At 38.9% G+C, this 9,798-nt stretch overlaps 1 long non-coding RNA gene across 1 annotated transcript; it reads left to right on the top strand.

Moving 5' to 3' along the window:
- The first annotated feature begins 908 nt into the window (after window positions 1-908).
- On the top strand, window positions 909-3,213 carry LOC143638884 (uncharacterized). The gene is made up of 3 exons (XR_013154643.1): window positions 909-988; window positions 1,591-1,706; window positions 3,065-3,213. It is a non-coding gene; the product is annotated as an uncharacterized LOC143638884 (long non-coding RNA).
- The last annotated feature ends 6,585 nt before the right edge of the window (window positions 3,214-9,798 follow it).

Below are 9,798 nucleotides of genomic sequence, written 5' to 3'. Positions count from 1 at the left end.
CTCCATTTGGCCAAAGTTTTATTTTCTTTAAAACAGGAGAGGGGCTATTTCTTCAAACCCTAGGGCAAGAGCTTTGGAGTCAAATCTTTGTTGGAATGTGCCACTTATTATTTCTATAAGTTTTATTTTTCTGAGCCTTTGTTTGTAATGAGTAAAATGCAGAAAATACCAATAACTGCAACATAGATTTTCCAGTGTTACTATGAGGATCAACTTGGTTGCTATAAGTATCACCATTGTTGAACATTATTCTTATTCCTACTATTATGTGAGGCTGGAAAATTTTCTTAACCTTCTGAGCTTCTACATTCTTATGAATAAAAAATGGAGAAATAATGGTACATACTCCATAGGGTTATCATGAGCATTATTAAGTGAGATGGAAAAAAGAGTAAAGGGCTTTGGACAGTGCCTGGCATATACGAGGCTCAAAATACATGATCTGATGTTATTAGTATTAGCTTTCTACTACTAACCACTCCGTGGGCCAGAAGTTCGTGATAAACAGTTTCATGCTAAGGACAGAACCAAAATCAAGGGACTGACAGGCTTGAAATGTGAAACAGAATGGACATAGGTTTCAAAAGCAACTAACACGCCCAGCACTGGGTTTGGACCCGCCCAGTCCTCATTAAATATGGCAGCGAGCCGGGCGGTCCTACTGCGGTTGCGCGTGTTGAAACTCCTCCCAGCAGCTCCTCCTAGGCTGCTGTGTCCCCTCCCTGCCCCGGCCGAGGTGCCGGGCTAGGGCCCTCCGTGGCGCGCACGCGCAGACGCCCGCTGGGCTGAGCTGATACTCTGGAGGCGCCTGTCACATGAGCCGCGCGCCCGCTCCGCTCCCCCTCCTCCCTGACTGGGCTGTGTGAATGAAGCTCTGCCGGCTACGTGGGGCGCTAGCTCAACTTAGTGTACTGGACGCCAGAGCCGCCTGAGCGCGCTGCCCACCGGCAGCGGACACAGACTCCGCAGCTCCTAACCTCGGCGACAGGTAAAGGCAAATGGGCTGTCCCTTCCCCAACAGGTCTTTAGTGGGCCCCTCGTCCCCGGCCCACCCCCGGAGCACCCTCTGATCGTAGCGACACAGGGGAAGCGCTCCCCTGCTGGCTCAGTCCCCCGGAGACGGGGTTCCCCTTGTCCAGACGCCGCCCCCTGGCACTCCGAGGAGGTAGACAGGCTAGTTCTAGCTAGTGCGGGGCGGCATCTTCCCGAGAGCCCAACCCAGTTCTCCGAGAAGGGTCCCTGGGCTGCCCAAGCGAAGTTTCCTTACAGAGCGGCGCCAAGAGTGCCTGCTTTCGCCTGTGGTCCCCTTTCTAGGACTGGGATAGGGTGGCGTTTTCTGGGAAAGCTCAGTTGAGGCCCCTGTTCTCCCTCCGGCTCTGGACTTGCTTCAGGTTTGTGTGGGTTTTTGCGAAGTCGAGTTCAGACTCTCCAAAAAGTAGTCGCTGCGCGTTTTCCTTTTGCCACTTGAACGCGTGTGGCTGGTTCTCGCTTGACTTTTTGAGCCTGGCGCTTGAGCGCCTTTGCCAGTAAGGGGTAAGAGAAAGCTTTTACCTTTACACTGATGCGCGTTTACCTTTATGACCATTTCAGAGCAAATCAGTTACCCGGAGTTCCGAGTGAAGTTGTACGTGTGCCGGTGCAATAACGTCAGTGGAAACTGCCCCCCCCAAATGAGGGAAATACAGAAGTTGGAGCACTAAAAGCCAGTAAGAATCCGCTTTACATACACTTCAGATATTTATTAGCAGCTTTCTGCATTTAACTACAAATGCTAAATTTCTCCTTGTCCCAAGACGCGCACAATACTTCTTAACAATGAAATAAGAGGAGGAAAAAATGAAAAAAATGAAAAGAAAATGAAAACCAAAACAAACTGTTCCATGTTCCACATAAGTCTTTGGAGCGCCTTTTCCTGATGAATTCATCCTGGGACTTTCTAAAGTTCCTCGTTTCCTAGGACGTGGCGAAACTTTCCTTATCCAAGGCACTGTTTTGGGGATGGGTGTACACATTAACCTTTTTGTCCTTTAAAGAAAAAAGGTCATTAAAGACAGCTAACATGATTCTTTTAGTAGTAGCCTTCAGTGTTTGTACTTTAGCTTTTTCAATTCAGAAGTGGACGTTTTGGTTGCATAGAAATAGCAATCCACTTTGATGTTCAGTAGGTCAAAAAATAGAGGGCTTTTTTTTTTTTTTTTTGAGAAAAAGCAGATTGGCTAGTGTGCTAAGTAAGGAAGACCCAATTATTAAGTAAGAACTTAAATGGACAAGTAGAGTGTTTAATATACTAAACCACCAAATCAAATTATGTACAGTAGTCAGACCTCTCATTTTTTTTCTGTCACATTCCTAGTTCTTTTCATATTCTTACAAACAGTATTACCTAAGACTAGATTTGAAGTTGGAATAGTAGGAATTAGCTAAATTAATTAATTTGTAATTAAACTAGCATTCTATTTTTGCATTTTCCTTTTTCTTGATTAATTTCACCCCGATCTGAGCAATATGCATTCACTATAGGAAATTTGCAGAGTGGGGAAAGTAAAATGGAGAGGAAGAACCACCACCCAAAGGGTATCATCATTTTTTACTTTTATTATACTTCCTTTCTTCTTCTTTTTCTTCCTATGTAAGACCTATTTTAAAACTTTAGCATATACAAAATTTGCTCTTCTTTCTACTGATCACTTATTGTAAAGTTGGGTATTTGGGGAGTTGAGGAGGGGTTTGCGTAGTAATTCTGCCTTTCATTCTACATGCAAGACTTTGCAATAGGAAAGATACAACAGTTATCTCATCCAACCACTCATCCTTTGAGATTCTGAACCCCAACTACTAAAGCTCCAGTGATTCATGTAGAATTCAAAACTGAATGACAATATGAACTGACTCTAGATCTCTGATTTTCTTCAGCAATACCCTGATGCCCAAGGAATATGTGACACTACTATGTCTGGTCTGCCTGTCTTTAAAAGAGAGATTCAGAGAGGGGCAGGAGATAATTTTCAATCATTTAAAATTTTTTTTCTTTTTAAGTGTTTATTTTTTCTGTTTGCATTTTCAGATTTGGGGCTTTAGCATATTGCAGAAACGAGGACCACATAGCTGTTTATCTGTCTCAGTGCCATTCAAGTTTCCCTACGAAACTGGGGGGCTCAGGGAAACTGAACCTGTGACCCCAGTGTGAGAGAAGATACGATCAAGATGGCCATGTGGCAGGGTAAGAAATTAGCACTTATTCTTCTAACTGGTTGTTCTTTCTCCTCTATCTTCCACCCCCACTCAACTCTCCAAGTCAGTGGCAGGCAGCCAGCTATTTCTTTAATTTAACCCTTTGTCTTTGCAAGGACAAAGCACATTAATTTAAAAGAAGCTGCTGCTAGCTCGAAGTTCAAATTATTTTCAAGTGGTAGTTGGGGGAAATTAGAAAAATGTCATGCCAGAAGCATTTGAAATAATTCTCTTCATTTAAACATGTGCTCATGGGGGTTATATGTGAGGAAATGAGAATGATGTTTTCCTATTTGCGTGTCTCATTTGTTACCTGCAGATTTGTATCACAAGATTTTGAAAGATGGGGGATGCAGATATTTGTACCTCTCTGGCTTCCCCTTTGCAATAAAGACCTTCTTGGGATTTAGGCAGTTTGAAAAAGCATGTTTAATGTTGTAATGTTTGTACTTGCTGATAGAAGAAAAATGCCTATTTTAACAATGTATGCTACCAAGAACCAAGCTCAACAGTGTCTTAGCTGATAGATCACATCTCTTGTGAACCTGTGAATTTGTCTCACATACGAACTTATCTTATTTTTGATGGGGTTGAGGATTGTGTCCTTGGGGATTGTATTGGAATCTTCAGGGGTACATGGCATTCTTATGTTTATCACAAGGGAGTTTGTGTTTAAGAAACAATAGATAAATAACACCAAAATTGGTTGTGACCCACAAAAAGTTAAGGACCACTTAGATGGAGTACAGTGAAGTAGCTTGAATATCTATAAATATTCAACAGATAGGTTTCTAAGTGGATTAACGTATCTTTTAAAGATATTTCATTGTGCTGGTTATGGTTTAAAATTCGTAGGCATACAAATGTCACAGTTTTGATTTATATGGATTGTCAAAGATATTGTTGAAATGGGATTTGGCCTGAATGCTGGCATTGACTCACATAATGGGCATTCAGGAACAGTTTGGGGGGCTGGGGTTGTGGCTCAGTGGTAAAGTGCTCGAATAGCATGCACGAGGCACTGGGTTTGATTCTTAGCACCACATAAATGTAAAATAAAGATATTGTGTCCACCTAAAACTTAAAAATAAATATTTTTTCAAAAAGAGCAGTTTGGATAAACTCACTTAAATCCTGAGACATTCCTTCATTCAACAAACAGAATACAGAGATGGATAAGATGCAGAACCTTAGAGTGTTCCTTGTGGTTTAGGAAAGACAGACATGAACAAATAATTGTGTAATGTTGAACCAGTGTTACAATAGGGAGAGGAGCAAAATGTGATGGAAGCCAAGAGAAAAGCATGATGAATTTTGAATCTTGAACTACTCTAAAAATGAGTAGGTGTTGGCCAGATGGGCAAATGAGAGAATTGCATTCTGGCAGACAGAGCAGCACTGTTAGGAACTTCAAGTTGCTTTGTTTGCCTAGTATGAGATGTATAGGAGCATGACCTCAGACAAAGCAGGGAAGGTAGTTGGAGGAGGCCAGAAAATAAAGAACCTTGTATGTTCTAGGAAGGATTTTACACTTTATCCTGGAGACAAAGATTCCAAACAGGGAAGTAACATAAGCAGATTTTGTTTTAGAAAGATTACTTTGGCATTGGTGCTGAGGTGGGGTGGGAGCTGGAGATAATGAAAGCCTGGATTCATTCAGGAAGTTTCTGGAATAGTGATTTAGGAGAAAGATGGTGAGAGTCTGAGCAGAAGAATCAGGGGCAGTGAGATTAGAGAGAAGAGGATAATTTCTAGAATGTTCTGTGACTGGATGTGACAAGATTGCCAGCCAGTTTGGGGGCTGGAGGCTAGTGGTACCATTCTCTGAGGTTGAGAACAGGAGAAGTGGCAGAAGGACCCAGTTATGGTAGGAGTTAGAGTACTGAGCTTAGGTTTGACCTATCTGGGTTGAGGTACCTTTGGGCTGTCAGGTCACTGTTTCATAGATAGTTTTTAAATTATAGAACTGGAGATTGTGCAGGTAGGGCTATAAAATTTTGTTCCTAATGATGCATGAAGAGTTTGTGTTGTTTTTCCCTATGGCTAATGGCATGTCTTTAGTTGTTAATGATTTATTTATTTTACAATAAAACATTTTAATGTTTGAAAAACCTTAAAAAATCATATTTTCTTAATAAATAATACATCTTGCAAGGCCCTGAAATCTTCTCTTCTTAAAATTACATTGAAGTGAAACCTCATTTTTCAAGTATTAGTGAAGAGAGGAGCAGTACACATAAGTAAATTCTTTTGATCACTGCAGCCAATCCCTTCTTTTGTACAACTTCTGAATTGAGAAGTGAAGTGACATGATATTTTGGAAGGCAATATGGTCTAATAGTTAGTTACCTGTGTGGGTCTGGAGTCAACTCTTTAGGTTCTATCACTTGGTAGCTGTGAGGCTATGGGCAAGTCACTTAACCCCTCTGTGTTTCAGTTTCCCCTTTTATGAAATTGGGTAAAAATAGAACTCACCTTATAGTGTTGTAAAGATGAATTAAGCTAATACATGCAAAACACTTGGAACATGGTAAGTGCCATATAAATGTGTGCATTTATTATAACCATAAAATGCTTGTTTGGTGTATAATGATGTTCAGAATATTGTTTAGTGTATAATGGTGCTCAGTAAAATGTAGTGATAGCTATTACTACTACAAATACTGCTATCACTATTATTTTCCTTTACCCTGATTGGGTTTGGGACTCTGTTCTATGGAGATAATTTCAGTTTGTCCTTGGAATCCCTGAGAGTCTCAGAGAATATCTAACTTAACTAAGCGATTAAGCAACATGCCTAAGGTCAGATAGATAGTAGTTCTTCTTAGTGACAACACTAAAACCCAGCTTTCCTATTTCCCTATCCCAGTATTCTTTCCATGGAAATGTGTCAAACTTCATCAGCTCAACAAAGCTTCTGAGTCAGTCTCTGAGGAGCTATTTGAGAAAATGTAAGAGGTAGAGAAACCCAAATCTCCTTGGTTTCTTGGATCATTGCTGTCTAATTCCTCCATGGAGAATTTAATCAGAAACCCTGTACCCCTTAAACACTGTCAATAGTATTATTTTGATTTCACTTTGATCTTTCCAAGTTGCCAAGATTGGCCTTGAACTCTAATACATGTTCTGTCCATGTTAAACAGAGTGCATCAGGCATACTTGAAGGTTTTTGACAACTTATGGTGAGCCTTAATAACATCAGTTGTGTTTTGTCATTTTTATTGAATCCTGGGCCTTGTATATGGTAGGCAAATGCTTTATCATTGAGATACATTCCCCAGGCCCTTTTAAAAATATTTTCTTTTGAGATAAGGGTCTTGCTAAGTTGTTGAGGCTGACCTCAAATTTGGGATCCTCCTGCCACAGCCTCCTGAGTAGCTGGGATTATAGGTGTTTGCCACTGTGCCCAGCATAATATCAGTTTTATTGGTCTAATGGTCAAAAAAAATATTGAAGGGCTAGGGTTGTGGCTCGGTGGTAGAGTGCTCACCTAGCATGTTGTGTGAGGTGCTGGGTTCGATCCTCAGCATCACATAAAAATAAATAAATAAAATAAAAGGTATTGTGTCCAACTACAACTAAAAATATTTTTAAAAAGAGAAAATATTGAAGAGGAGACTACCCACTTTGAGGTTGGAGACTTACCTTGTCAGGTGTTATTTATTTATTCAGTTAACATTTATTGAACTTGAGTTGTGTGCTGGGCCCTAGAGATGCAATGGTCAAGGTAAACAGGCATGGTTTCTGCTCTTCTGGAACTTACTACTAGGATAAAAGTAACATTTCAAATTAATGAAATTATTTATTTAACAAACATGTTGAAGTAATTTGGAAAAAATGGCACCTACTTAAATTTAGAAGGCTTAATATTATTTTGGGGGGTACTGGTAATTGAACCTAGGGGTGCTTTACCACTCAGCTATATCTCCAGTCCTTTTTATTTTTTATTCTGAAACAGGATCTTGCCATGTTGCCAAGACTGGCCTTGAACTTCAGTCCTCCTGCCTCAGTCTCTCAAGTCCCTGGTATTACAGGTGTGCACCACTGCACTCAGTTAAAATAGTTTTTCTTTATAAAGGAGGAGGGCATCAGAATTTCTTATGGTCCTTTAAAAATATTCTTGCTCAGGTCTCATGCCCCTCAAATTATGCTTCAGTCTTAGGACCTGAGCATTTAAAGAAGCCTTGTGAGCAATTCTGATGCATAAACCTGTTTGGAACTGCTGCATTAAATAAATGAAAGTTTTAAAAAAGAGAGTAATGATTAAGGAACTAAAAAAATTAGAGGAGACTGTATAATCTTGGTGTAGGGAAGATATTTGTGTGCATATTATCAAAGGCAGAATAATAAAGAAAAAGATTAATATCATCAATTATATGAAAATTAAAAACTTCTGCACAAGCCATAAATAAAGTTAATGAGAAAATTAGGAATAATTGCAACAAGACTCATTATCCTTAATACATAAACACTTAGCAATAAGAAAAATAGGAGGGTTTTACTAGAAAAAAGTACAATGGATGGGGAAAATGTGCAAAGGAATATACATAAAAGGAGAAATCCTAATGACCAGTAAACATGAAAAAGGTACTATCTCAGGAGTAGTCAAAGAAAGGGAAATTAGAATGGGAGGCAATTTTCTCTGATATAATTTGCAAAGATTAAAATGGAATGACCGAACTCAGTGTTGGCAAGAACTTGAGTGAGCAGCGGTTTTAAAATACTTCTACTGGAAATGTCATTTTGGCAATATTTATCAAAAATTTTAAAAAATGGGTTTACCACAGGATAATGGATGGAACTTGAGATCATTATGTTAAGTGAAATAAATCAAACTCAGAAGTGTCAAGGGTCATGTGTTTTCTCTCATATGTGGAAGCTAGGGAGGAAAAAGGGAAAAAGTGGTGTGTGAGGGATGCCATGAAAATAAAGGGGCATCAATAGAGGAAAGGACTAGGAGGTGGGAGGCGGGGAGGGAGTGGAGGAGCAGGAGAGGATATTGACCAAATTGTTACATTGTGTGCATGTATGAATATGTAACAACAAATTCTGCCATTATGTATATAATGCACCAATAAAAATGTGGAAGAGAGACATTCTAATAGAACTAAAAAGTATGTTTACCTTTTGACTACACAATTCATTTTTAAAAAAATTATCCTAAATAATTAAGGATGTGCCCAAGGATGTATCAATAAAGATATTAGTTGCACTGTTTTCTATAATGGGAAAATTGGTTGCACACATTCTTTATCAGCTGTATGGTGTTGGGTAGTTAACTTGCCTTAGTGCTCCTTAATTTCTCCATCAGTAAAATAGGTATGAAATAGTAGCTAACCCAATAATCCCCAATTTCAGGGCCTATTAGGATCACCTGGGGAATCCCAATTTCTGAAGCCCAGGCCTCACTCAGCTCAATTGAATCTGAATCCCTGAGGGTGAGATGGAGAAATTAGTATTATTAAGTTCCTCAGGTGGTTCTATTGTGCATTTGGGAACCACTGAGAAGTTGTTGATGACATTAAATGGGAAAATCATAATGACTGGCATATGGCAAGAATTCAATATGTATTATTGCTATTTTAATATTAATAGTATGACCACATTTTAACATGTGTTTGTACCCATGTATGTATAATATTAAGAAATATCTCAGATGGTATATGCAAAAGTATTAAATAGATGTATCTTGGTTGTAGAATGTGTGTGCTTACAATACACAAGCACTGTGTTTGATCTCTAGCACTGCAAAAATTGTTAAAAGAAATTGTTATTGACTTATTTTTTAATCTGTGAATAACACACATTACTTGTTGAAGTATACATTCTGAAGGAAATATATATGTGTATATATGTGTGTGTGACACACACACATTTTATTTAAAAGATATTTACATTTAAAAACCAAAGACATAGTGGAAAAATAAGAATTCATACCCCATTTGAATCAAATGTATGATATGTCAAGCTCATTGTAATGTTTTGAGCAACTAATAAAAAAATTAAAAAAAAAAAAACTGAAGACATAGTTTCTGTACCAGGAGAATATAAGTAAATTATGGCAGATCCATAGAGCATAATAACCTGGCCATTAATCAGGACTAATGCTGTGCAAAATATTCATGAGATAAATACAGAATGTAAAGAAATGATTCAAAGTTGCTAAAGTGGCTTGCTCCAGGTGATAGTATACACTTACCCCCTCCACTTAATTTTTAACTTTTATTTTCCAAATTTGTGCAACAAATATATTACTTTTTTTTATACCAGGGATTGAACACAGGGGTGCTTAGCCACTGAGCCACATTCCCAGACCTTTTTATGTTTTATTTAGAGACAGGGTCTCTCTGAGTTGCTTAGAGCTTTGATAAATTGCTGACGCTGTCTTAGAACTAACTTGTGATCCTCCTGCCTCACCCTCCCGAGCTGCTGGGATTACAGGCATGTACCTCCGTGCCTGGCTATGAATTACTTGTATAACACATGAACAAGTGATTTAAAAATGAGATGTAAAAGTCACTCAATTATCCAAAAGTGCCTCCAACATGGAGCATAGCATTTGGTTTT

Source organism: Callospermophilus lateralis, chromosome X (genome assembly GCF_048772815.1).
Source record: "Callospermophilus lateralis isolate mCalLat2 chromosome X, mCalLat2.hap1, whole genome shotgun sequence".
NCBI lineage: Eukaryota > Metazoa > Chordata > Mammalia > Rodentia > Sciuridae > Callospermophilus > Callospermophilus lateralis.
The sequence above is the reverse complement of the archived record's forward strand: the minus strand, read 5'-3'. Positions and strand labels throughout refer to the sequence as shown.